At 42.5% G+C, this 21,622-nt stretch overlaps 1 protein-coding gene across 7 annotated transcripts in view; it reads left to right on the top strand.

The window, feature by feature from the left end:
- Window positions 1-4,506: 4,506 nt before the first annotated feature.
- PLCB4 (phospholipase C beta 4) overlaps window positions 4,507-21,622 on the top strand; it is a 182,627-nt gene continuing 165,511 nt past the window's right edge. For 4 of the 7 annotated variants that reach the window (XM_088162808.1, XM_088162806.1, XM_088162807.1 and 1 more), the window contains exon 1: window positions 4,507-4,637. The gene's annotated coding sequence lies outside the window, so the exon portion shown is untranslated. Of the gene's footprint in view, window positions 4,638-10,763; window positions 10,854-11,571; window positions 11,650-21,622 lie in introns of those variants that run through there. The other 3 variants (XM_014895066.2, XM_088162805.1, XM_088162804.1) reach the window with 3 other exon arrangements.

The raw sequence follows: 21,622 nt of genomic DNA, 5'->3' as shown, positions 1-21,622 counted from the left end.
TTTAATAAGAAAGACCTCAAAAATAATAATTGCAAGGTCTGTCATTAATATTATATTGTGGGCAGAGGAAAAACATTCCCTTTGTTCCCACTCCTTCCTATTATATCAATCTTTGTATGTGTAGCTCCCTGAAAAGCCTAGAAGGAAGCTAACAGTCTTTTTGAAAAATGATCACAGATAATTTTATTTTATAATAAATCAAAGATCTGATACTGGAGGAAATTTTGCTTCTTCAGAGAGCCGGCCTTCAGTAAATTAACATCAGGTTTTTCTAAATCAAAGCATTTGATGGGCTATGGGTGCACAAAACAAAGGGATCACAGCTGATACAAATGATTGGGACCATGGAGGTCTGGAACAGGATGGTATTTACAGGTGTGGAAAGTTAACAATCCTGAATAAAAAAACCTACAAAAAAGGACAGTTTCAAGACTAAAATCTCTTTAACTTTGCTGTGTCCTGCGTAACCAAAATATTTGTGTAGATGAACATTTTGCAAGGAAGAGCTGGTAGAGACATCTACAGTTAAAACTGCCAAGACTTCCAGTATTTTGCCAAAATTTTAACTACCAGACTAAAATATTCCATGCTTGCTGTCTGCCTCAAACTGCAACAAAATGGCCCAGCAATGTTCACAAAAACAGTTATGAAAAAAAAAAAATCAAAGTATTTTTAATCAAAATTACTCAGCCCAGCTGTTTTTTTTGGAAGTAGACCTGAAATTAAGTGTCTGTCTACTTCAGCCTGCATTTTGCCCCTCGAGTGACCATCTGATGACTCGTTTTGCATTGCAGATGCTCAGACCTGGCTGCAGTGTGAGACCTGGAAAATCACTGCTCTAAGTGGATGCTTTGCTATTGACTCTTCGGATCCAGTGTTTTCCCCATCAATACCAACCACAGCACCATTAGTGGCAGATGATAACACATCCAGCAGAGCCTTGTGGCAGCAGGAGCAGCAGCCAAGCTCTCCCTAGGGAGAGTGTGGATATAAATCCATGTAGTTACATGCACTGGAGCTGCTGTGTGCAGCACTGAGCCCAGGTTAATAAACCACACTTATAATGGCAATTAATTATGCACGTGGAACTCACCTTAGTATTCAGTGTCAACAATTTTAACTAGGATCATTCATGTTGAGAAATAAAATAATCAATGGTCTGACCAAGAGGTGGCATAAATCAGTGAGAAGCACACACAGGTTAGATCAACACAGGATCTGTCAGAGATTGTCTGTGAACTAATGGCATAGAACCACAGCTTCAACATTGTCACTGAATTTTGCAGGTTCAGACTCCAATACCTACCATGTTTCTCTGCCTATTCCCTGCTTTTGATTGCTGCACACGCTGATGTCCCAAGAAAATTTTGCCTTACACAGCCTGAAAACAACCACTGAGAATAAATTCCTTTGGCTACATATTCTAAGACCCAGTGGGGCTGTGATTATGAAATGTCCTGCACCCTTGAATCAAAGAAGAAATAACATTAGAAGATCATATTACTTTACCAAAACTTCAATGTCATTGGAAAAATATTTTTCACTCTGAATATGCTGCAGCTTCAATAGGTTCCTGTGAAGGCAGCTCTAGTTTTTTGCTGACTATGGTTAGGTGAGGTGGCACTCTACCCTTATGAGGCAACCATTTTAAATGCACCAGGTTTCAGCTGTTTATTGCAGAGGTTAGGATTGTTCTGCTGTGCTTCCTGGGACATATTGTTTTCACCTGATATGAATTGTTGGCACAGTTCATCTTTCCTTAAATCTTTTTGCTAAAACATGAGGGTGAAATCTTTAGCATTTGCATACGTTTATATTTACTGCTCCTAAAGCTATAACTACCAAATGTTTGTTGGGAGAAAATGAAACAGGACAGCTGCGTGTTGTCCACAGCAAGGCAGCAAGTCAACCCAAGAACTAGAAGGAAAATGGAGGGTTCTTGGATTCATTCCTTACTTATCCCTAACAAGCCAAGTCACACTGACTGCTGAAGTCAGGAGGGAATCAGTGGAGAAACAAAGATGAAACTGTTGTCATCAATTGCGCTGCGTTTGGAAGTCCAAGTGTGTAAACAGGGTTGTACCACAACAAAATTCACAGAAGTGGGAATTAATCTTGATATGAGGGCCTGACCCAGGCATTTGCAACTGTGTGGGGAGTTTCAGACCCTTGATACGGCCTCACTTTTTATGACTTTAAACACCTTTTAGTGTGAAGAGCCCTTGCTGTTAAAAGTGACACTGTCAGAACCTCTGTTTCCTCGCAGACCCACGGTCCTGGCACGGGTTCCTTTGATGACTGCCCTTCATTCAGTGAACAAGCCAGGGAGTGACAGTGGAAGGACTGTTTGGGAAAGAACAAGGAGCAGCTTTTTCTAAAGAAACTATACTTCCACTAATTCTGAGATGCCACTACTTGCCTACATTTCATGCAGTTACCCAAGCGTTTTAGGTTCCTACATTCTGCTAAAACTGTTTTAAGAACAACAATAACGAAGATAATAGGCCTAGTTTTACCCTAGAAGAAAATCTTCTTGCACAGGCAGGCAGCCGTGACCTATAGTCATGTAGAATCCATTTTTGGGGAAAAGGAGATAAGAACTCATGGGAAAAGCCAGATAGAGTTATGGACCAGCATAACAATGTCAGTGCTTACAGACTCTGCCAGCCCTAGAGATCTGAAGAGAAACCACACAGGGATTCCTAAGGAGAATCCAATACTGTTTTCTAGCAAGTAACTGATTATGCCTCACTGGAATTAAAATACTTTTTTGTTACGTCTTATATAATAACTTACTTAATTTACATACAGCCCAATGGCAAAAAGAAAAAGCAAATCAAAGGAAAAGAAAACAATGAAAAGGACGTGGAGCACTTCATTTGTGTACCCACAAATGCATCCATCTCCCATTCCTTTAGAAACAAAGACTTTGGAAGCACGAACAGAAAACCCTCCTGGCTAACCCCCGCCCATCTGACATTCAAGCTGATACCCTCCATCTTTACCGGCTGTAATTGCTGCTCCCATATCCTGTTAACTAGATCCCTTTAGCCCTGCCAGCAACACTGGCCTTCCTCCAGCTCACGTGCTTCTCATTCAGGTTCCTTTGTTATTTCCTTCCTGCACCTCCTTTGGCGTGATACGCCCACCCCAGCCCTCGCCGCAGCCTTGCTGCCCTTCATGGGTTTCTAGAGCCCTGCCACTGTGCCCATGAGGAATTTCTAACTGAGGATACTTAAGCAAACACAAACATCTGCTTAACGCAGCACTTGCCTCGGCTGCAGGAACCCCTCAGACTGCAGGTCTGCTCTGCTGACAGGCTGTCCCTGGAATCACGTGTCATCCCTGCTGTTGTTCCCAGTCCCCCCTTTGCTCGCTTCTTCGATAGGAGCACGCTGTAGCTCATGAAGGCATCTAATACTGGTGTGGGGATGGGGGCTCTCAGTCCAAGCTTCCATTTGTGCAGCTGGTGTTACAGGATAATACAGCCTGAGATCTTGGCTACTGCATTACTGTCTCGAGTAGTTAATGGCAATGCTACGCCCTTTTTGTGAGTAGCATAACTATTTCAGACTTTCCTCCACGGTTTCCTCAACTCAGCCTGGACAACTTCTTATCTATAGATTGCTGCCTCTCCTGAAACCAGCTCTCGGAGCCGTCCCACACGTCCAAACTCCACACTTCACTAGCAAAGTCCAAGAGGGTGGGCTGCAGGTGAACAGGGATGGGGAACCTGCTTCGCCTGTAAAGCTGAGCAGGTTGTTTGGTTTTGTGGGCGTTCCACGTTTTGGTTTTCTTTTTTTTTTTTTTTTTTTTTTTTTCTTGACGCGGGGGAAAACATTTCTCCTGAAATCATGAGGAGACAGAAACGGGGGAGCACAGGGAGGGCACGAGGGCAGTCCATGGCAGTGGTTTACAGACAGTCATGAGCTGTGAAAAGGCTGGCCAGGGGATATCGGGACAGGGAATCCCGCGCTCCTCCAAGGCTCACTCCGCATAAACCTCGAGGAGTCCAACTGTCATTTTGAGACGAAAACTGCGAGACTTTGGGAACCCTCCAGCGGCCTCCGCAACATCCCCTGTCTCCCGTCGGCCGCGTGGAAAGCAGCAGGCCTGGCGGGAGCCCGGGAGCACACGGGGGAAAGGGGATTTCCTCCTTGCCCTTTTCCAATACGTGTAGTAGACAGAGGCGCGCCGGCGCGGGCATCCTCCGGGGGCACGTGTGCGGTACCTGCGGGTGCCGGGCAGCGCCGCGGAGCCTCCGCGCCCGGGGCCGTGCGGGCGGAGCTCCGCGCCCGCGGCCCCGCCGCCCACTTGCCATGCGCTGCCCGCAGCCCTGCGCGGCGGCGGGGGGAGCCGGCGGCGGCGGCGGCCCGGCCCGGCCCGGCCCGCCCAGCACAGGCGGCGGCCGCCCTGGGGTTTCCCCCGTCCGTACCGCGTCTCTCGGCGCTGCGGGGGTTGAGGCGGGCGCGGCGGCGGGGGAGGAGGGAGGGGAAGGGAAGGGAGGGGGGAAGGAGGAGCCGCCGCCGCTGTGGGGCGGGCGGGTCGCACACACACACACGGACACACACACACAGACACTGGCACAGCGTGAGGAGGAGGAGGAGAAGGAGGAGGAAGCAGCCTCGGCGCCTGAGGTAAGGGCGGCGGGAGCGGCCACCATTGAGGTGGGGGGAACGGGGGGCGGCCGCGGCTCTGTCCGCGGCTTCGCGCCCTTGTCGGGGAGCGGCGCTGCCCGGGCCCCCCCCCGCGCCGGGCCGTAACCTTGGGCTCCCCCGGCCGCGAGGGACGGGCGCGAGCGTGTGGGGCCCCCACAAGCGCGTGGGGCCGCCGGACATGCGGGGCTGCCACAAGCGTGTGGGGCTGTCACCTGTGAGGGTCTGTCAGCGCCGGGTCCCTCACATCCGTGTGGGTCTGTCACACACGGGTGTGTGCCACATAGGTGTGCCTGCGTGCCATCCCCCGTGCCTGTGTGTGACACACATGCAGGGCTGTGCGCACACACGGGTGCCGCGTTCACGCGTGTCCGTGTGCTCCATGTCAGGCTCCGTGTGTGGATCCCTCTGTGTGTGGATCCCGCTGTGTGTGCGCCTGGCGGCTGGAGTCTTCCCCTCATCCTCGCTGCTGTAGTTTCTGAGTGTATCCGGATTTTGTCAGTGCTGGGCGGTGTGACAAATGTTTCTGTGTAGTTAAGTATAACTTTCTTGCAGTGGGTTTTTTTTTTCCTTCCTTTTTTTCCTTTTTTTTTTTTTTCCTTTTTTTTTTTTTTTTTTCCGCTGGGAGGAAGGCAGGCTCACCTTTGAAGATTGTTTGTTTTCTTTTATATATATCCAAAGGTCTCTGGGGATACAAGTGCTCCTGTTGCCTCTGTCTGTGTGGTTATAATTTACAAGTCGTTTTTAAATCACTTAGTGGTAATTTTCAAAGCAAGGTGCAAAAGCAATGTTTCCATTTCCATTCCACAGCCATTCCAAGGCTGTGCACTGTATTCCATGCACAACTTTGAATTATGTGCAGTCAGACACCTGTTACTTAATCCTGTTTATCCTTTCCAGTTACAGTTATCCAGCCTTGTCTTCTTTTTTTTTAATATCTCAAAATAAATTACGAATATTCTTTTATGCTAGCATCTAGTAGAAACCCAAGGATCTAATGCGCTTGTGAGGTATTTAATGTGTATTTGTTAAGTAATACTTTCTCAAAGGGGGATGATTTTAGAAAGTTACAGAATAATCATTATCTCAGGGGGAGTTTATATAATTTTAAAGTGTCCATGGGGATGCATCTACAGCAAAGGTGGATGGTAGGGGCTACATGGTATAAAATCTTACACGTGTGCATCATCCTCTATTAATACGTAAATAATATTTGTGTTTCTCAAACTTCACTTGCTGTTACACCATGGAATTTTCAGTTTAATAATTGGTGTTAACGAGGGTCCTTGGGAAAACGTCGCGTTTTGGATCCTGCAGGAGGACGGAGCAGATTCTTTTATAACACGTTTGTGCTCAGGGTTGTATTTTGGAGTTTGCATGAGCAGGGTTAGCAAGCTGATACTACTCACTTCAGGTTAATCTCTCCAACTTCTGGAATTGTTATGGCCACAGTATTTGCAGGCTTTCAGCAGATCAAGGGTACCTAATAGTGCCGTGTACCACAAAATAATTATTGTTATACACAGCCGAGCAATTTCGTGTTGTACAGAGACGGTTCCTAAATACGAGTTGAGAACAGATTTATTCCTCCCTGCAACTGGTAACTTCACGAAGTAATTAAAAATAAATTACAGAGCTCTAGGATGAGAATTCTCTTCCACAACCATTAGTACCAGTGTGCCTACACGTGTCAGTTTTGATTCATCTCTTGATGATAGCACTAAAAACCAGGTATTGATAGGAAAGTCAAACCCCTGGTGAAAATATAACTGCGTGGCTGTCAAAATAAAATGTGAGGATCTGATTTGATTGCTGGCTGTGGATATGCACTTGGTAGAGTAACAATGCTTTTTGTTTTAAAGACATGCACCCACGCACAGGAGCTTTGTTCTAAAATAGTGCTTTCTGTCATGGATTTATGCATAACTTACAGTCACAGCTTTTTCTTAGAATGCAGGGGAGACAGAACCTTGAAGGGGAAGAAAGACCAAAAGGGGCAGGAAAGAGAAGTGAATTGAATTGTTTGAATTTCCCTTACTGTCAGAGGAAATACTTCTTTGTTATGTTTCACACAAAATACTGTGTTGTTTTCACCTTTTCAAAAACAATGGCGAGTTGTTTGGGCTTGATATACTCTGCTGACTTCTGTTGCAGCCTTTGGGCATTTGTTCCAGTAATATCTGGCTGTGATGGTGAACTTGGGGCTGTGCTGGAAGTCTGTCAAGTATTTGTTACAGCTGTGTAGGAACTGATGGCTTCATTTTCACCAGGCTTAGGTATACTGTGCTGAAAACTTGCAGGAATATAAGTTTTGTGCTTACCGAAAGGACTTGTTTTATATTTCTCTTTCATTTTTTATCATGTCATTTTTGTGGGCTTTTCGAATTCTTCAGTGATTTGCGTTCCTTGGTGGTTTTAACAGCTCAATTGCTATTCCTTCCTCTTTGTAATTTGCCAGAGACTGAAGTCTGAAACTGCTGTTTTAATATTTTCCTTAAAATCGAATTAATCCCTTTTCTAGAGGAAAGGGAGGAAGGGACAGAGAATTTTATGAGGATTTTAGAAATGAGAACCAAAACTTAATGCAGGCATCTTACCTAGGAGAGACTACTTATGAAAATTGCACCTCATTGATTTCGGGGAAGGCTGGTTTCCTCTGTAGTTTCAATCATCTGTCCCATTAGATTTTGGGAAGTGTTGTAAATTGGTTTAGAAGTGAAATTTTCCAAGTCATAAAATCTCTGGTTGGTTGTTAGTGGAAATCATTACGAAGGGTTGCATAAGCATTATTTGTAGGATGGCTAATCAGCAGCCTGGGCTTAGTTCCATTCTCTAATAAATAGATGCATTGTGCTACTTCAAAAATTGCAAAATTGATGGCTTGAGTACATTTACTAATTTTGCAGGATATGTAATGCATCTGGTTTGGGGAAGACTCTTTGATGTCTGCAGAAGTTGAACGCAGTGGAGGTGTTTATGATCCAGCCTGTTAACTCTTCAAAAGTTTTTTTGATTATACTATTTAGGACATCTTATTCTTATGAAAGATTCATGAATAGCACCACATCAAAATTACCTATGTGCACGCATCAAAGGCTCAGATAAATTTTATTCGGGCAGGACTTTCTGGGAGCAGGTTTTGTGGTCCTCTTGCTCCTGCAGAAAAAGAATGTGATTTTTGGACTTTGTATTCCAAAGAGCTGAAAGTTCAGTAAATATGGCTAAGAGGCTTATGAACCTGTGGAAAAAGACAAATTCCCAGCCATTCTGGAATGAATTAATTAGGCCTAGTAGTAAGTTCCTTGTTCCAGAAAGACATGATAATGTATCTGAGTGCCTGGAATGGGATGCCACAACATAGGAAACAGCATCAGAACAACCCTTTCCTCGCTGTCCTTGGACCACTGATGCCTGGAATCTGCAATTTTCAGGGCAAGATGCTCCCAAGCGGCTTCTGCCAGTCACAGAAATAGATGGTGCAGCACAACTGTGGCTAAGAGATTCCTCCCCAGCAGACTTTTGGGTGATGGGCTGCTGATGTCTTCCCTGCAGGGATCCTGGAGGAAAATCAGTACTTGCATTCCCTCCTTTTGAAGACCAACATCACCTTGTACTAGATAGTCAAGTGTTGTGGCTTCTTCTGTCAGTTTGCCTTACGAGTCATTCTACGTACCAGCCACGGAAAGAAGTATTTGTTAAAGCTGTACCTGTGCAACAGCAGAAGAATCTTGTTTTTTGGAGAAGAAAACCTTCATCTTCCTCTCCTCTGGAGAGCCTCCTAGCTTAATATGAAGTCATGGTGTCCGGTTTCCCTTGTTACTGGTTTTGGCTAAATGGTATTTGTGCATGGCTATAATGTTTCCTTTCACCTTTGGAGTTCTCAGAAGCACGAGTCAGTCTCTCTGTGGGAGAGAGCCTGTTCCTGGGGAGCAGTGAGGGTGTCCCTGAAAGGCTAGGTTAATGTAGTGTATCTGCTCCTGAAAAGGGAGAAGTACAAGGTATCCAGCTTTTGAGGTTACTTGTCTTTTGCACGGTGTAGGTTTCTGTGGCAGATGGAGCTATTACTTGGATCTCTTTGTGGTTTCCTGTTCTTTTCCATTGCCAGTCAGTGTTGTTAAGCTCAGTCGTGATGCTGTCCCACCTGTGGCTGATAGCTGATCATGGGACAGATAGACAATGGATATGGTGTGGAGCATCCCTTGTCCTCCCCTGTTTTATGACCACCTTGCAGGTGAATCCATAATCTGACTTTATGCAATTGCTCCATGCTGCCTGATAAAAAAAAAATCAATTCTACAACCCATAAGTGCTCCTAATTCCTCGTAGCGGGTCTCTCACCTTTCTTTATGCAATAGCCAGGGCTCAAAAGTACAGGTTAAGAAGTTGATTGGCAGCTGCCATATATCCAAAAGTATGGCCTTGCTTTCCATGTTATACAGGATTTATAATTGTACCACCCTGAGGTCCTGCACCTGGAGAGCTGAGTTCTGTGTCTGATCTTTCCTCAAAATAAGAGCCTGTTCTTTCCCCAGTAACATAACTGGGAGCTTTAGGCAAACGAGGTGAGACAGCCTGTTAGGAATGTGCTCCATTGTAAGGTCTGTTTGTGGAGTGGTTGAAATTGGTGTTGCTGAAGTAAAGACGTGCCTTTGCCCTCTCCATTCTGAAAGAAACTGGTTCTGTTCGGTTGACTTTGGAGCTCTCAAATTTTAACTTCCTTTGTGAGTCAACCTTGCAACCTGGAAGACCTTGAGCAGATGTGCAACATTACAGAAGCTGGATTTAAAAGGGACTGTTCAAATTAAATCCTCTATGTTGTTCCTTCTCAGATGTTGTACCAATAGACCATTTACTGGAAAAGTCTTAATCTAGTCTTGGTATTTGTATTCCGTTGTGTTTTTTGTGCAACGCCATCTGAAATTATGAAGATAGAAAATTTACAAATATCATTGAGCTATCAAATAGTTACATAAAAGTAATTTATGTCTGCAGCTGGTCTAGCAATTTGCCAGCCAAGAGGGACTATATATTCAGCTTCAGAAATGTTTGGGTGCACTTTAGCAAGGAGGAAATGGGTATGAAAAAGGTGTTAAAGAGCAGGCTCTTTATTCTTGAAGTTACAGATAAATTTCCCTTTCTAACAATTTCTACATTTTGCCTGAGCACACGCACTCCTACAGACTGGAAGTAATCAGCCACGAGGTCAGTGACTAATAAAGGGGGCAAAAGAGAATAAGGACTTGAAAGGTTAATAAGGAGCATCTCTTGGATTCCAATGATCCAGAGTGTCCATGATCCTGTGAACACTGGTGATGTGGCAAACAGCAAGTAATAAGGGAGTTGTCTGAGATGTAAGCTGTGGTCTTGAATGAGAAAGGTCGGATGAAAAAACTTCTCATACCAAAGTGACATTCTTTTCCTCCTTGATCTTTCAAAACTCTACGAGTTTTTGTTCCCATTTTTCTACTCCTTGAACATATCAATTTCCCATGCCTAAAATCGCCATGTTTCTCACATTTGCCTTTTGGTTTTCTTTTTTGGGGATGGTCCACTGTTGATGTTGCTGCATGTGCTGTACTTGTTGTACGTACGGATGTTCTGTACTCTCCTCCCAGCCGAGGCTGGGAGCTGGATCCAGGGTGCTTGGCTCTGTCTCTGCCATCAGACTGCTGCTGCCACTGCTGAAAGGAAACAGAAGGAAGAAAGGAATTGATAGCTGCAGTGAGAGCCTGCTTGTGTTGAAATACACAAATTAGGATAATTCGTGCAGAATTCTTCTCGGTGAAGTGTGAGTTGAAATGGAATATGAACGCCTTATTGGGAAGTAGGAAATAAAGCCATGGTGTGGTTTCTTTGGCAAGGCTAACGTGATCTGTTGAACCCAACAGAACTGGTATAATTTTTTCTATGGAGGACTATGATCATGGAAAGAAAAGCATTTCTGAAGAAGGCAGGGAGAGAGGCTGATGAATTCTCAGTAGGTTTGTTTGCAGAGGTGAGAAGGAAGCACAGATCTGTTAAAGAAGAGGTTGGGTAGCATGCATGGTGTGGTGACTGCAAGGCAGGCAGAGGCTGTTGGATGATTTGATTTTACTATTTGTTTTTCAGATATAGTTCTTGAGGATTAGTGCAGATTAATTGGGTGCTCTGGTGGATTTGGAGAGCTGTACTGCATGTCTGACATCAGCAAAGAATAGAGTGAGTAATTATTGCTTTCTGGTCTTTCAGCCTGTGTTATTTGTGTACTGCTTCTCTAGCAAAAGATGCTTAGGAATAGTTGTCATACATTAAATGACAAGGGAAGATGGAATGTGGTCGCAGGTATATCAGAGCAGATTGCAAATGAGCTGCTGCAGTCTGGAGCTGTGAGTTGCAGGTAACGCGGATACTTTGGCACCCCTGCTTGCCTTGTCGTTTTCACACTGGAAATCTCCTGTATTCGCGGATGCTGCAGGTGCGGTGGAGCTCTCGGAAATTCCCCTCAGCGTGTCTGCCATCCCTCACATGATGCGCTTATCTGCTTTGATTGGAGAATCCCCGGGCTGGAGGAGAAGGTGGGGGCTTCGAGGGGCGGGGAGCGATGTGACCTGCGAGAACAACCGAGGGCTCAAATAGGGCAGCCCGGGCGGGAGGAGGCTCAGCTGCGGCTCGGCGTCCCGGGGGCTGCCGGTGCCACATTCCCCCAGGCACAGCAGCCGGGGCTCGGGGACCCCGGTGGCCTCCTCTGCTCGGTCTGGGGCTGGCAGGAGCAGCTCCCGGTGTGCATTTGTCCAGGGGAAGGTCCTGGAATCTCTCTGCTGCGACTGAATTGATACAGAGATTCATTTCCATTTTCCCCAAGCCCTTCAAATCTGGCAGTATGTAGCAGAGTCTGGCTGTTCTTTTTGCTGATGCTCTTGGTTTTGGCTATGAAATACAGAGTAGCTTTTTGATGACCTGTGACTGTACCAGGTGGCCAGGAAGATAAATAACTTCTGAGAAGACCTTGGCCCAGGTGAGGACAAACTGGGCAAAATTTTTTTTTTAGTTGTACAGGTTGCTGCTTTTCTGCATTCACATGTCACTGGTATAATTTTACTCTTCTCAAGGAGACTGTTGTCTACTTGGATGCATTCTAAAGTATTGTGTATGTTTGGCTCTGCAGGCTTTTAATTTTTTGTTTGTTTTCCTTTACAACCTGAGAAAGTGCTGGAATTGGCATATGTGCCCAGCCTGGTAAACAGATGTTGATAAAATGGTCTCCTTTGAGATATCCTAATGAGAACATCAGCTGAACTAGAAGAGCCATATAAAAATAGTTGGGGTGCCATTTCATCTGTGTGTCTTTATACAAGAAAATGTCTTAAATTACTCTTTGCATCAGGTAACTGAAGTATTTGCACTGCTTTTATGGGAGTAATACCATCTCTTGCCTGTGGAATTACTGAAGAATGACACCTTGGAAGAAGCATGTGGTACTTAACTGGGAGAGTTAATAAGTTGGTGTGATGCTGGTGGGCTCTGTAACCTGTATGGGTGCTTTTGAGGATGGATGTATGGATTGTGGGCTTGGGAGAGAGAACCCCCAAAGGCACTCCTCAGCTGCTAATGGATGAATCCAGCAGGGAGTGAAGGTGCACAAAGGCTTGGAGGGATAGGAAAGGGTAACAGCAGGATCAATGCTCTGCATTTTGCTTTTATCTCTAGAGAGCAGGGTGATCATCACTGTGGAGAAACACTGGGTGTTGTTCCTATTGCAAGTTGGCTTGGTATGGAAGGGATAAGTCTTCATCTCTGCTGGTCTGGCTGAGTTCATTTGGAAGAATTCTTAGTAATGAAGTTTGTACTGTAGAATTGTGGTCCCTGTGTCGGTAGAAGAATCACAGCTTGCTTAGACCTTTATCTGGTAGTCCAAATCACATAAAAAACCTTAATATTCTCTGCTGCACCTTCATTTTCAGTGCTAAATCTTTGGATTGTAGTCTCAGAATAAAGATGATCTGTTGGGTTTTGGCTAAAATTATGATCTACCAGTTGATTTATTCAGGGTTTTGGGGAACGTATTTTTAGAGTTTCTTTTCCCTTTTTTTTTTAAAGACTTAAAAAACTTCGTTCTTACCTGTAATGATTTTTTGTTTGTTTTGTGTGGATTCCTATTTGTTAGTTTCTTCCAGGTTTCATCTTTCAGTGATGAACTAAAAAGCTCATGTAATCTAACCGCATTTCCAGATGTGGGGAAATCAAAAATACATGTTTGCAGTAATTCTTTGCTACAAACACGTGTATTTATTTTGTAAATGCTTCTTGTATTTTAAAACACATGAGGTGAAAGCAATACTTCACAGGAGCTGCTGTGAATTGGCATGAAATAGATTACTTTTGAAAAAAAAAGTGAGCTTTATTGCTGGGTTTTTGTTTTGTTTTGTTTTTTTTAAATGAAGTCTGTGGCACTTCAGTTTTCAAAACTGAATCAATCTGCCAAGAAATGCATGCTCTGATTTATATACCTTTGATTTAGTTAGGCTCAGTTAATAAACAGTGCCTGGTAATCTTCCCTGATCTCATCCTGCTTTAATTTTTAATTTACCCTTGAAAAGACACTGCTCACTTTAATCTGTAACAACCACCTCCCCTCCCCACAGTAGAACGACTGAATAATAATATTGTGAAAACAAAGATCTAAGTGCAGCTCTCGGATATCTGACACGTTAAAAACATCAATTGAATTGATCTGAAATTAGGTGGAAAAACATACAGGTAGTTTTTCAGGTAATTTTGAATCATCAAATGATTGACTCCGTGAGTGGTTTTCCATGATTCAGGTGCTGAGCAATGTGGCAATACTTTGAGGCTTTTGAAAACTGCAAAACAGTTTTTGATCCTCACAGGTAGAAATGGCAGAGGAAATTGCATTGCTGTGTTAAGAGTTACATTATTTGGTTTTTAGGAATTGGCTCCATCCCACTATAGTTTAGTGTCAGAATGTTTGCTGGGTATTTTCATTCTTGTTTTTAAGTGCAATTGTTTTCTTTACAGAAGACAATAATACTACAAGATATAAGACATTTTTTCCCTAGTCTTTTAGTGGGTGTAATTTTTGTATTATTCAATTTTCACAGAAAAGTTGGGTTGGAAAAGACCTCTGAAATCATTGAATCCAATCTATGATGCAACATCACCATGGCACTGAGTGCCACATCCAGGCTTTCCTTAAACACCTGCAGGGATGGTGACTCCACCGGGTCCCTGAGCAGCCCATTGCAATGTTCAATCAGCCTTGTTGTGCCTAAACCTCCCCTGGTGCAGCCTGGGACTGTCCCCTTGTCCTGCCACTGCTTTCTTGGGAGAACAGGCCAATCCTCACCTGGATACAACCTCCTGTCAGGGAGTTCTTTTCCCTCAGTAAAGGGATACAGCTAAAAGAATAGCCTGAACCTTCAGCAGCATTGAAATTCTCATAATGACCTTCATGAATAAATTGAAATTTTAACCAAAACTTGGATCTTGAAGGTTTTGCTTCACCTGGTTCATTAGAAAGGTCTGTGGAAACATTTCTTCAAAGCATTAGTGGAAGTAAATATCAGAGTAAGGTGTCGATTTTTGCTTTTCTTGTCAGGAGCTATAAAACTATATATGTAAAAATTTCAAAGTTGTAGACTTATTGTATTTTTTCAGGTGAGTAACATCTCTTCCATAGAAAGTGATTGGTAATTTAAACTATAACCTTTCCTGGTGATATTTCTGGGTTTCATAAACCATTACCTGAAATCTTCAGTTACTTAAAAGCCAACTTAGAGTTTCAATTTAGAAGTGCTTCTGTATACGTGAATATCACATTAATTACCTAAATAAATTTCTGTCTGCCTTTCTTTTTGTAGAAGTTGATGAAAAGATAATGCTTCTCAGTTAATTTTAAATCATTTAAAGGAAGTTTTATTTAAACAAGACTGAAAGTGGATGAATCCTTTTCTTCCTTCCATCTCTTCCTGCTATCATCACAACTTGGGTTTTAGAAATTAAAAAATGTTGTCTAAAGGGCTTTGGCAGGGAATGTTTTGCTTATCTCAGTGGTCTTCAGTCCAGCTGGTAATTAGCACTTCTCTTAGTGACTGAAACATAATTTTAACAAGATTTGGCTCTTCCTTTTCAGCACTGTCTGTTGACAGAGCGTGGGTGTTGCAAGCAAGTAACCTGAGTTGATTTGAGCCTTGCATCTCAAAATTCAATTCAAAATCATCCTGCCTCATCTGAGGGGCCTTTTGCATGCTTGTTGAAATTTATCTGTTCACTCTTACTGTGATACTGTTGTGACTGGGTTTGTGCATCTGCAGTTTTATCAGGGATGATTCATAGGCCAAAATGGTGTTAGTCCATTTAGTGCTTCATTCCTTTCCCCTTTCAAAGGGAAAATAATGGGGAAAAAGCTATTCTAACTGATAGATAATAGCTTCTCTTTTATTGTTTGGCAATGTGTGGTTTTATTTTCTTCTTGTTTTTAATCTTGAAATTTGACCTGACAAAAGAAAGGTAACAAGAATCCAAATAGTGTCAGGACTTGGCAGGGGGATTTGCCATGTATGAGGAAAAAATGACCTGGAGTAGAGCACACTGCAAGTGCACAACTGCAGACCTTCAAAGCTGGAGATTAAATCTGTGTGTGGTTTCTGCAGGTAAAATAGTTAACTTGAGAACCTAACTTCCAAACTTTGTTTGTTCCCTATGGTCTACACATCTAATGGGGCTCTGTTTATCCCTTCCAAAGCCAAGTCTATATCCACAGATTTGGCTAAAGCCTTCTCGTTTGTAAGTTCAGATGTCAAAAGCTTTCACTTTTTAAGGATGGAGAGGTACTGGTGGAATTCTTGACGACCATGTTGAGGCAGATATAATTTCAAAACTAATTTTTAGTTTTGAATTTCAGCAGAGCAAGGAGCGGCTGTTAGGATACTTTTGATCCCATAGGAGGAATGGTGATATTCCTGGGTTAGGACAGGTAACCCTTTGTGACACACGAGGAGAGGGGCCCAGACAGAAAGCTATTTGTCGCTTGGTGTTGTTTTGATAATTCCACCACCAAGTCCCCTTTCCCTGTCTCCCTGTCTTTTGGGTATGGACATAGCTGGTCACACTTTAAAAATTAGATTTCATTGTTCTAAAGCAGGACTTGGGTTAAATCCAGTACGACACACACCCTCACCCACAGTGTTCTGATTAGGTATTTTTCAATATCTATCTTAAATGTAATGATAATGCCTGACATCAAGGCTCACTGTCTTGTGAACCACGAGATCCAGAGCAGATTTCAGCAGTGCACATCAGAACAAGTGCATAGTTCCAGCCCTGAAAGTATGAACTGAAGTACAGCACAATGTAAATGTCAGTTCAGGAATGTGAGGTAGGTTTGGTATGATCCCTTAAGGATTCTTTGTTCATGGCCTAAATTGCAAGGTTTCTGGGGCAGGGACTATCCTTGCATTATTTATTTTATGGCATTTATTCCAATGTAGTCTTTATTATTTTTTATTTAATCTGCTTGATGCCCATTTGCTGATACTTCAGATGAGAGAATACACTGCAATACAACATTTTTAATATATGTACAAAACTGATATATGCAGGTTAAAAAGAAATGGCATCCATGTTGTTCAGTTCAATATGCTGAAGTACCTAAGAGTATAAAGCAGCTTTCAGACTATTTAATCTCTTTATATTCCAATTGTTGAGACCTTTTTTAATGTGGCGAGATGACTTCCCCAAAGCCTGCAGCCCATGTGTGTTAGCAACAGGGGTCCTGCTAAATTACTTCTTGACCTTGACTTGGAAATCAAAATGTAGCAAATCAGGGACATGGACATGCTCTACCAGGACAAGCTCCCAGGGGGGCAGATTAATGTATGGAGCAAGGCATTGCTTGCACTGCTCACACTCACATGCCATGCAGTATTATAGGCCATTATCTTTAATACCTTTGTTATGCAACAGATCCAGTTTTGATTTGTAGCCCAGAAAGAGCAAAGTTTCAGTTTTAGGAGCACAGTCTCTTATAGGATATTTATCAAGCATTTTTTGCATATGGCCATTGACAGCAGTCTTGGAGCAGCAATGGCAATGTGCTTCTTGGTGTTGTTTCTAAGTTTGAGGATTCCCTCTGTCAATCTTTTAAGTCAGAACATAACTCAGGAACACCTTTTTTTTTTTTTTAATTGCTTTGGCAATGGTATGGACATAGTCTAAATCAGCAAAGCTGGCTTAAAGGGACACTCAAGAGAAAACCATATGTATGTATAAAAAACTTTTGCAAATAATCAAGGCAGCTGCAGATATCAGGCCTACCACTAAACATTTAAAAACTAGTTTATATGGGTTGTGTCATTTCTGTTTCCTCCCTCTTTCTCTGTGTTCTGTGAAAGGCACCAAACAGCAAACCCTGAACAAGCTCAACTGCACAGTTGGGTGAGAAAAGAAATAGAAGGGGCTGGGCAGAAATTGCAATCTTACAAAGCATAGATCTGGAAAGATGTTTCAGCTATGCTAAAAATTATTTACACTTTGCAGTCTTGCAGCTCTCAGTGATCTAATGGTGGTTCTGGAATCTCTCTTTAAGGCGTTGTACATATTTGTTAAAAATGCTCCTTCACCCAAAGAATTTATTGCCCTGGAATAGGAGGAGCCTAGAGCTGAACACAGCTTTTGGTATATAAGCAACAGAATAGAAGTGTGAAACATTTCCAACTACATGTGGTTAAGATCAGCCTAAAAATTCAAGCTGCATGTTTTAATAATTTTTGATCAAGTGGGACTTCAAAGATTTTGACTTGCCTTTAAAGTGTAAATTTTTGCATTGGACAATGTAGCACAAACCAGCACTGGCTGCCATCAGATGAGATTTGCTTCAGTGCAGCTGGCAGCATCAGGCCCAGGATGTTTGCACAATGAGGCTTTGTAAACCTCCTCTGCAGAACTGCAGTGCTTTGATCTGTTTACTGGACAAATCAAAATTAAACTGATGTCTCTTTTTTTTTTCCTTTCTTTTTTTTTTTTTTTTTCTCCTTAGGAGAAACTAGCACTCAGGAAATCTGGCTGGCCATATCAGATTTTGCCTCAAGAAATTGCATTAGTTTGAAAAAGAGGCATTGTACTCCCAGCTTAATGTTTAAACTCAGTGTCAAAACGTTAGGGCAGAATAATGCACACCGATAATGCAAATGGTTTTCTTGGGTGGATTTCAACTCCTGTGCTAGTATCTGGGAGAATATGTTTACTTTCTTGCATTGAAATACCACGCAATTTCCATCGCAGTAATGCCACTTTCAGCTAGCTGGTTGCAGCCAGGTACAGCGATAAGAAATCAAAATTGTTTTGAAATGTATCTGTGTTTATTACAGTGTAACTTCTCTTTTATACTTCATATTATCCAGTGACTAAACATGTTTACTTTAAACGGGCTATGTGTTCCAGGTGGGTAGAAGCAAAACAAAAGTGCGTTTGAGCCAGTTGTAATTAAATTTCAGCTCTGTATATTTTGTCAAGACAAGAAAAGCTGCTGGCATTTAAACCTTGCAATGCATTATGGAGTGACTACCACTCAGATCCTCCTATGGAATTAAAACAAATTGGAAAGCAGAGTGAGAAAGGGGAAGAGAGATTTGTGTGAATTAAATGACTATGGCCTGTGGTTTGCCAGGCTCTCTTGCTTTTGTTGATGATGTCTGGTTATGTAAACTTCTTCCCACCACTTTCTTCTTGAAATTGCAGCAAAGTGGTTTTGTGTGGTGTAACATCTGCTGGCATAAAAGTGGTTGTAAATAAAAAACCTCTTTACTGTGCATGCCAGTAGGAAGGAAAGAAAGGATGGAAAGGAGCGTTCTCTAGAAACAGAGATGGCTTTAGTCATTACTAATGTTTTATGAAATAGTTTAAAAAATATTATTTTTCAAAATAATGAAAAAAGGGGATTTTGTGAAGAAGCTGAGTGCATTTATTTGGTATGTTAGGAAGAGTTTGCTGTTAAACTTTCCTGGAGGAACATGCCCAACATGATCAGCCATGTACTCGACCAAGAGGTTTCCATAAAATGACAGGCCCATTCTGTGTTATTTTGCACTGTGCAAAATAATCTTGTATTATAGTATGGTATGTCATTATCTCAGTAAATATTCAGGGGGAAAAATAATGCTGCTTAATCCCTTTCTCTTGCTGTTATGGAGGATTGGGATAAAAAAGCATAGATCACAACATGCAACGTTAGAGCTGCTGGCCTACATTTTAGAGCGAGATTGGCAAGGAGCAGGCTCCCAGTTTCTGGAACACGGAGTACATCCCAAAAAGAATGATTAAGCTGCAGTAGGATTTATGTGATGGTGCTGAGCTTTCCCTGGAGACATCAGATTTTATCTTAGTGATATGAAGTGCTTGCAGCTGCTGGCTTGGCCTGAAAGGAGGATCCATTCCTTTTCCCCATCTTGTCACCTGCTGCATGTTCCCCAGCAGCACTGGCTGCCCGCTTCCCATGTTGGAGTCTAGGCCTGCTCCTTCCTTTCTGTTCTGTTTGAATTCAAGTGAGACACCCTAAAACTTTACTCTTGGTTGGAGTGCGTGTTTTAATGACAATAATTATTTTCATTGGCCCAAGCCGAGTAAAAGCATTTACCCGTAATTGACCTGGATTCTTTGTAATGCTGTAAATGAAATCTTGGACTGTTAATGCTTTCATCAGCAGTGAGTAATTTCATAGATTGAAAACCTCTTAAACTGCAGAATGATGATGTTGCTTCCAGAGAATTACTATAGGTGACTAAAGATTGAGTACATCTTTCCCTCCCCCACAAAAAAAACCCAACAAAAAAACCTTTCCTAAACCATAGGTAAAATTCCCTGCAGGAGCTGTAGGATAGTATATAATTACATCCAAGACACACTGAAATTCTCTGAGTCAAATTGCAGATTGTGTTTCTTGGTGCTATTACATTTGCATACTGATAAGAGTTTGTAGTAAGTGTTCTATATTGCACAAGTGCTGCTGTTTATTGCTTGGCTTAAATTATGTGGGGTTTATCATATAAATATAACTGATTCTCTGTAGAAAAAGGTCTAAAAGATTCTATTATCTACACATGATTTTGGAGGGTGTACTTTATTATCAATTGATATGCTTTTCATGAAATGGAATCTCTGGGCTCCAAGTACTTGACATCTCTGTGAAAATAGTCTGCCTGTTTCAGGAGGGCAATGTCCTCAGCAAACATCAGGGAGTGATTTTATCTTTCAATTTAGTTGTATGCAGATTGATCCCGAGTCAAGAACTCTCTTGACTCAGGATTTCATGACTGGAGGCAGGTTTAGGACTTAAGGGTGGGTTGTGTGTGGTAGTAGTAGGAGGCTGTGTGCTGTCTTTGATAAATAAGTTTCTGACTTAGTGAAGTTGAATGCAACAGCCCTTAATAGAATTCTGTGGTTTATGAAAGTGATTTCCATCACGGTATTCCTATGACCATTAATTGTGTTTAACTGTGTGGTTACCTGCTTCTTTTGTCTGCTTTGGGAGTCATACTGTCAAGTTTTTATTTACTTAGGATAAAGGGCCATCTGTGCCTGTAGTCAGTGCCATCCAGGTCAGAATCAGAGCAGGAAAGGTACAGAGCTATCTGGTAGCTGAAGATGCTGCTGATCCTGTGGGTGAGTACACAAAATGTTCCAGAAAGATATGCCAGAGGCTCAAATTATGTAATGCCTCGAGCAGGAAGCCACCAAATTATGTGTGGAGCGTGTCAGCAGCAACAGACTGATGTCCCTGGCAAGGCTCCTCTCCAGGAAGGAGCTGGGCTTTCTCAGAAGCCTCACAGGAGAGTGAGCGATGTGGCAGCAAGGAACAGCCTGGCTGGTGGAAGGCAGGAGCTGGTGGGAGGCAGAGTGCTGACACCACATCACTCAGTGTGGTTTCCTGCCCCCAAGTGCAAGAATGACAGGGAATTTTTCAGGTTTTCCTTTTGCCTTGTGTGTTTGCCTCTTCTGTTGCTTTGTTTTTTTCTCTTTACTCCTAAATCCTGAAAAAAAAAATACAAAGAAAGAAAGGACCTTTTTAGAAACTACACATCCGGATTAGGGATATACAGGCAACTCATGTCTGAAAAATGTTAACAGTTGTGTGTCTAAAATTAACTAATGAGCTATGGTTGAAGTTCCTTTTCAGCACAAAATGAGTGAAAGTTTGGTAGGTAATGATCATTTCAGTATATTGACAGACTAAAATTGTCATGTTTAAATTAAGACTCTAATGGTCTTTTCTAAATTGGGTACTTGTACTTTGCTTCTAATTAGAATGAGGCAAAAGGTCCTTATTGCAATTCTAAAGTTATACTCTGGGTAGCTGAAGGAGGTGATTATCTTAACCAAGTGTCCATCAATGGGAAAGTCATAGCCTTGCAGAAGAGTGTTCCTGTCAGGTCATTCTCTCTGAGCATTTCAGAGTGACAGGTGAAAAAGAACCTTGAATGATGGATCCCTGTAGATGAAAACTTGTTTTCTGTTTGAAAATAAAAATAAAATTAAAAAAAAATCTGTTGACAAGCCCAGAGTCTTGATGAAGGTCATCCATCCTTTTGAAGGATTATTATGATTTAGCTGGGTCTTTTTGCAAGAGTACATGCCCTCCTGGTGGGTTGTAAGGGGGTTAAGTCATGAAGAGAGGGGAAACCCATGGGGGTGTGTTTAAGGTGACAGGAAAGGCCAGGTGATAAGTGAAGAAACACGTTGTGCTTTGCTGAACAGTAGTGAAGAAATGTGTGTTGTGACCAGAAGTAACATTGGGCACATCAGAATTTGATGCCTCTACAGCTGCCTTGGTGTTCAGGTGCAGCTGAAATCCTGTAATATCTGGTTAGGTGTTCAGGAAGCAAGGAACATCAAATCCAAGATCCTTTACAAAAAAAACCCCAGACATCAAGGTACTTAGGGCCAGTCTGTTGGCTTTTTAAGAAAACAACTTTCTT

Source organism: Sturnus vulgaris, chromosome 3 (genome assembly GCF_052056855.1).
Source record: "Sturnus vulgaris isolate bStuVul1 chromosome 3, bStuVul1.hap1, whole genome shotgun sequence".
Lineage (NCBI taxonomy): Eukaryota > Metazoa > Chordata > Aves > Passeriformes > Sturnidae > Sturnus > Sturnus vulgaris.
Note: the sequence above shows the minus strand (reverse complement) of the source record. Positions and strands in the feature narration are given on the sequence as shown.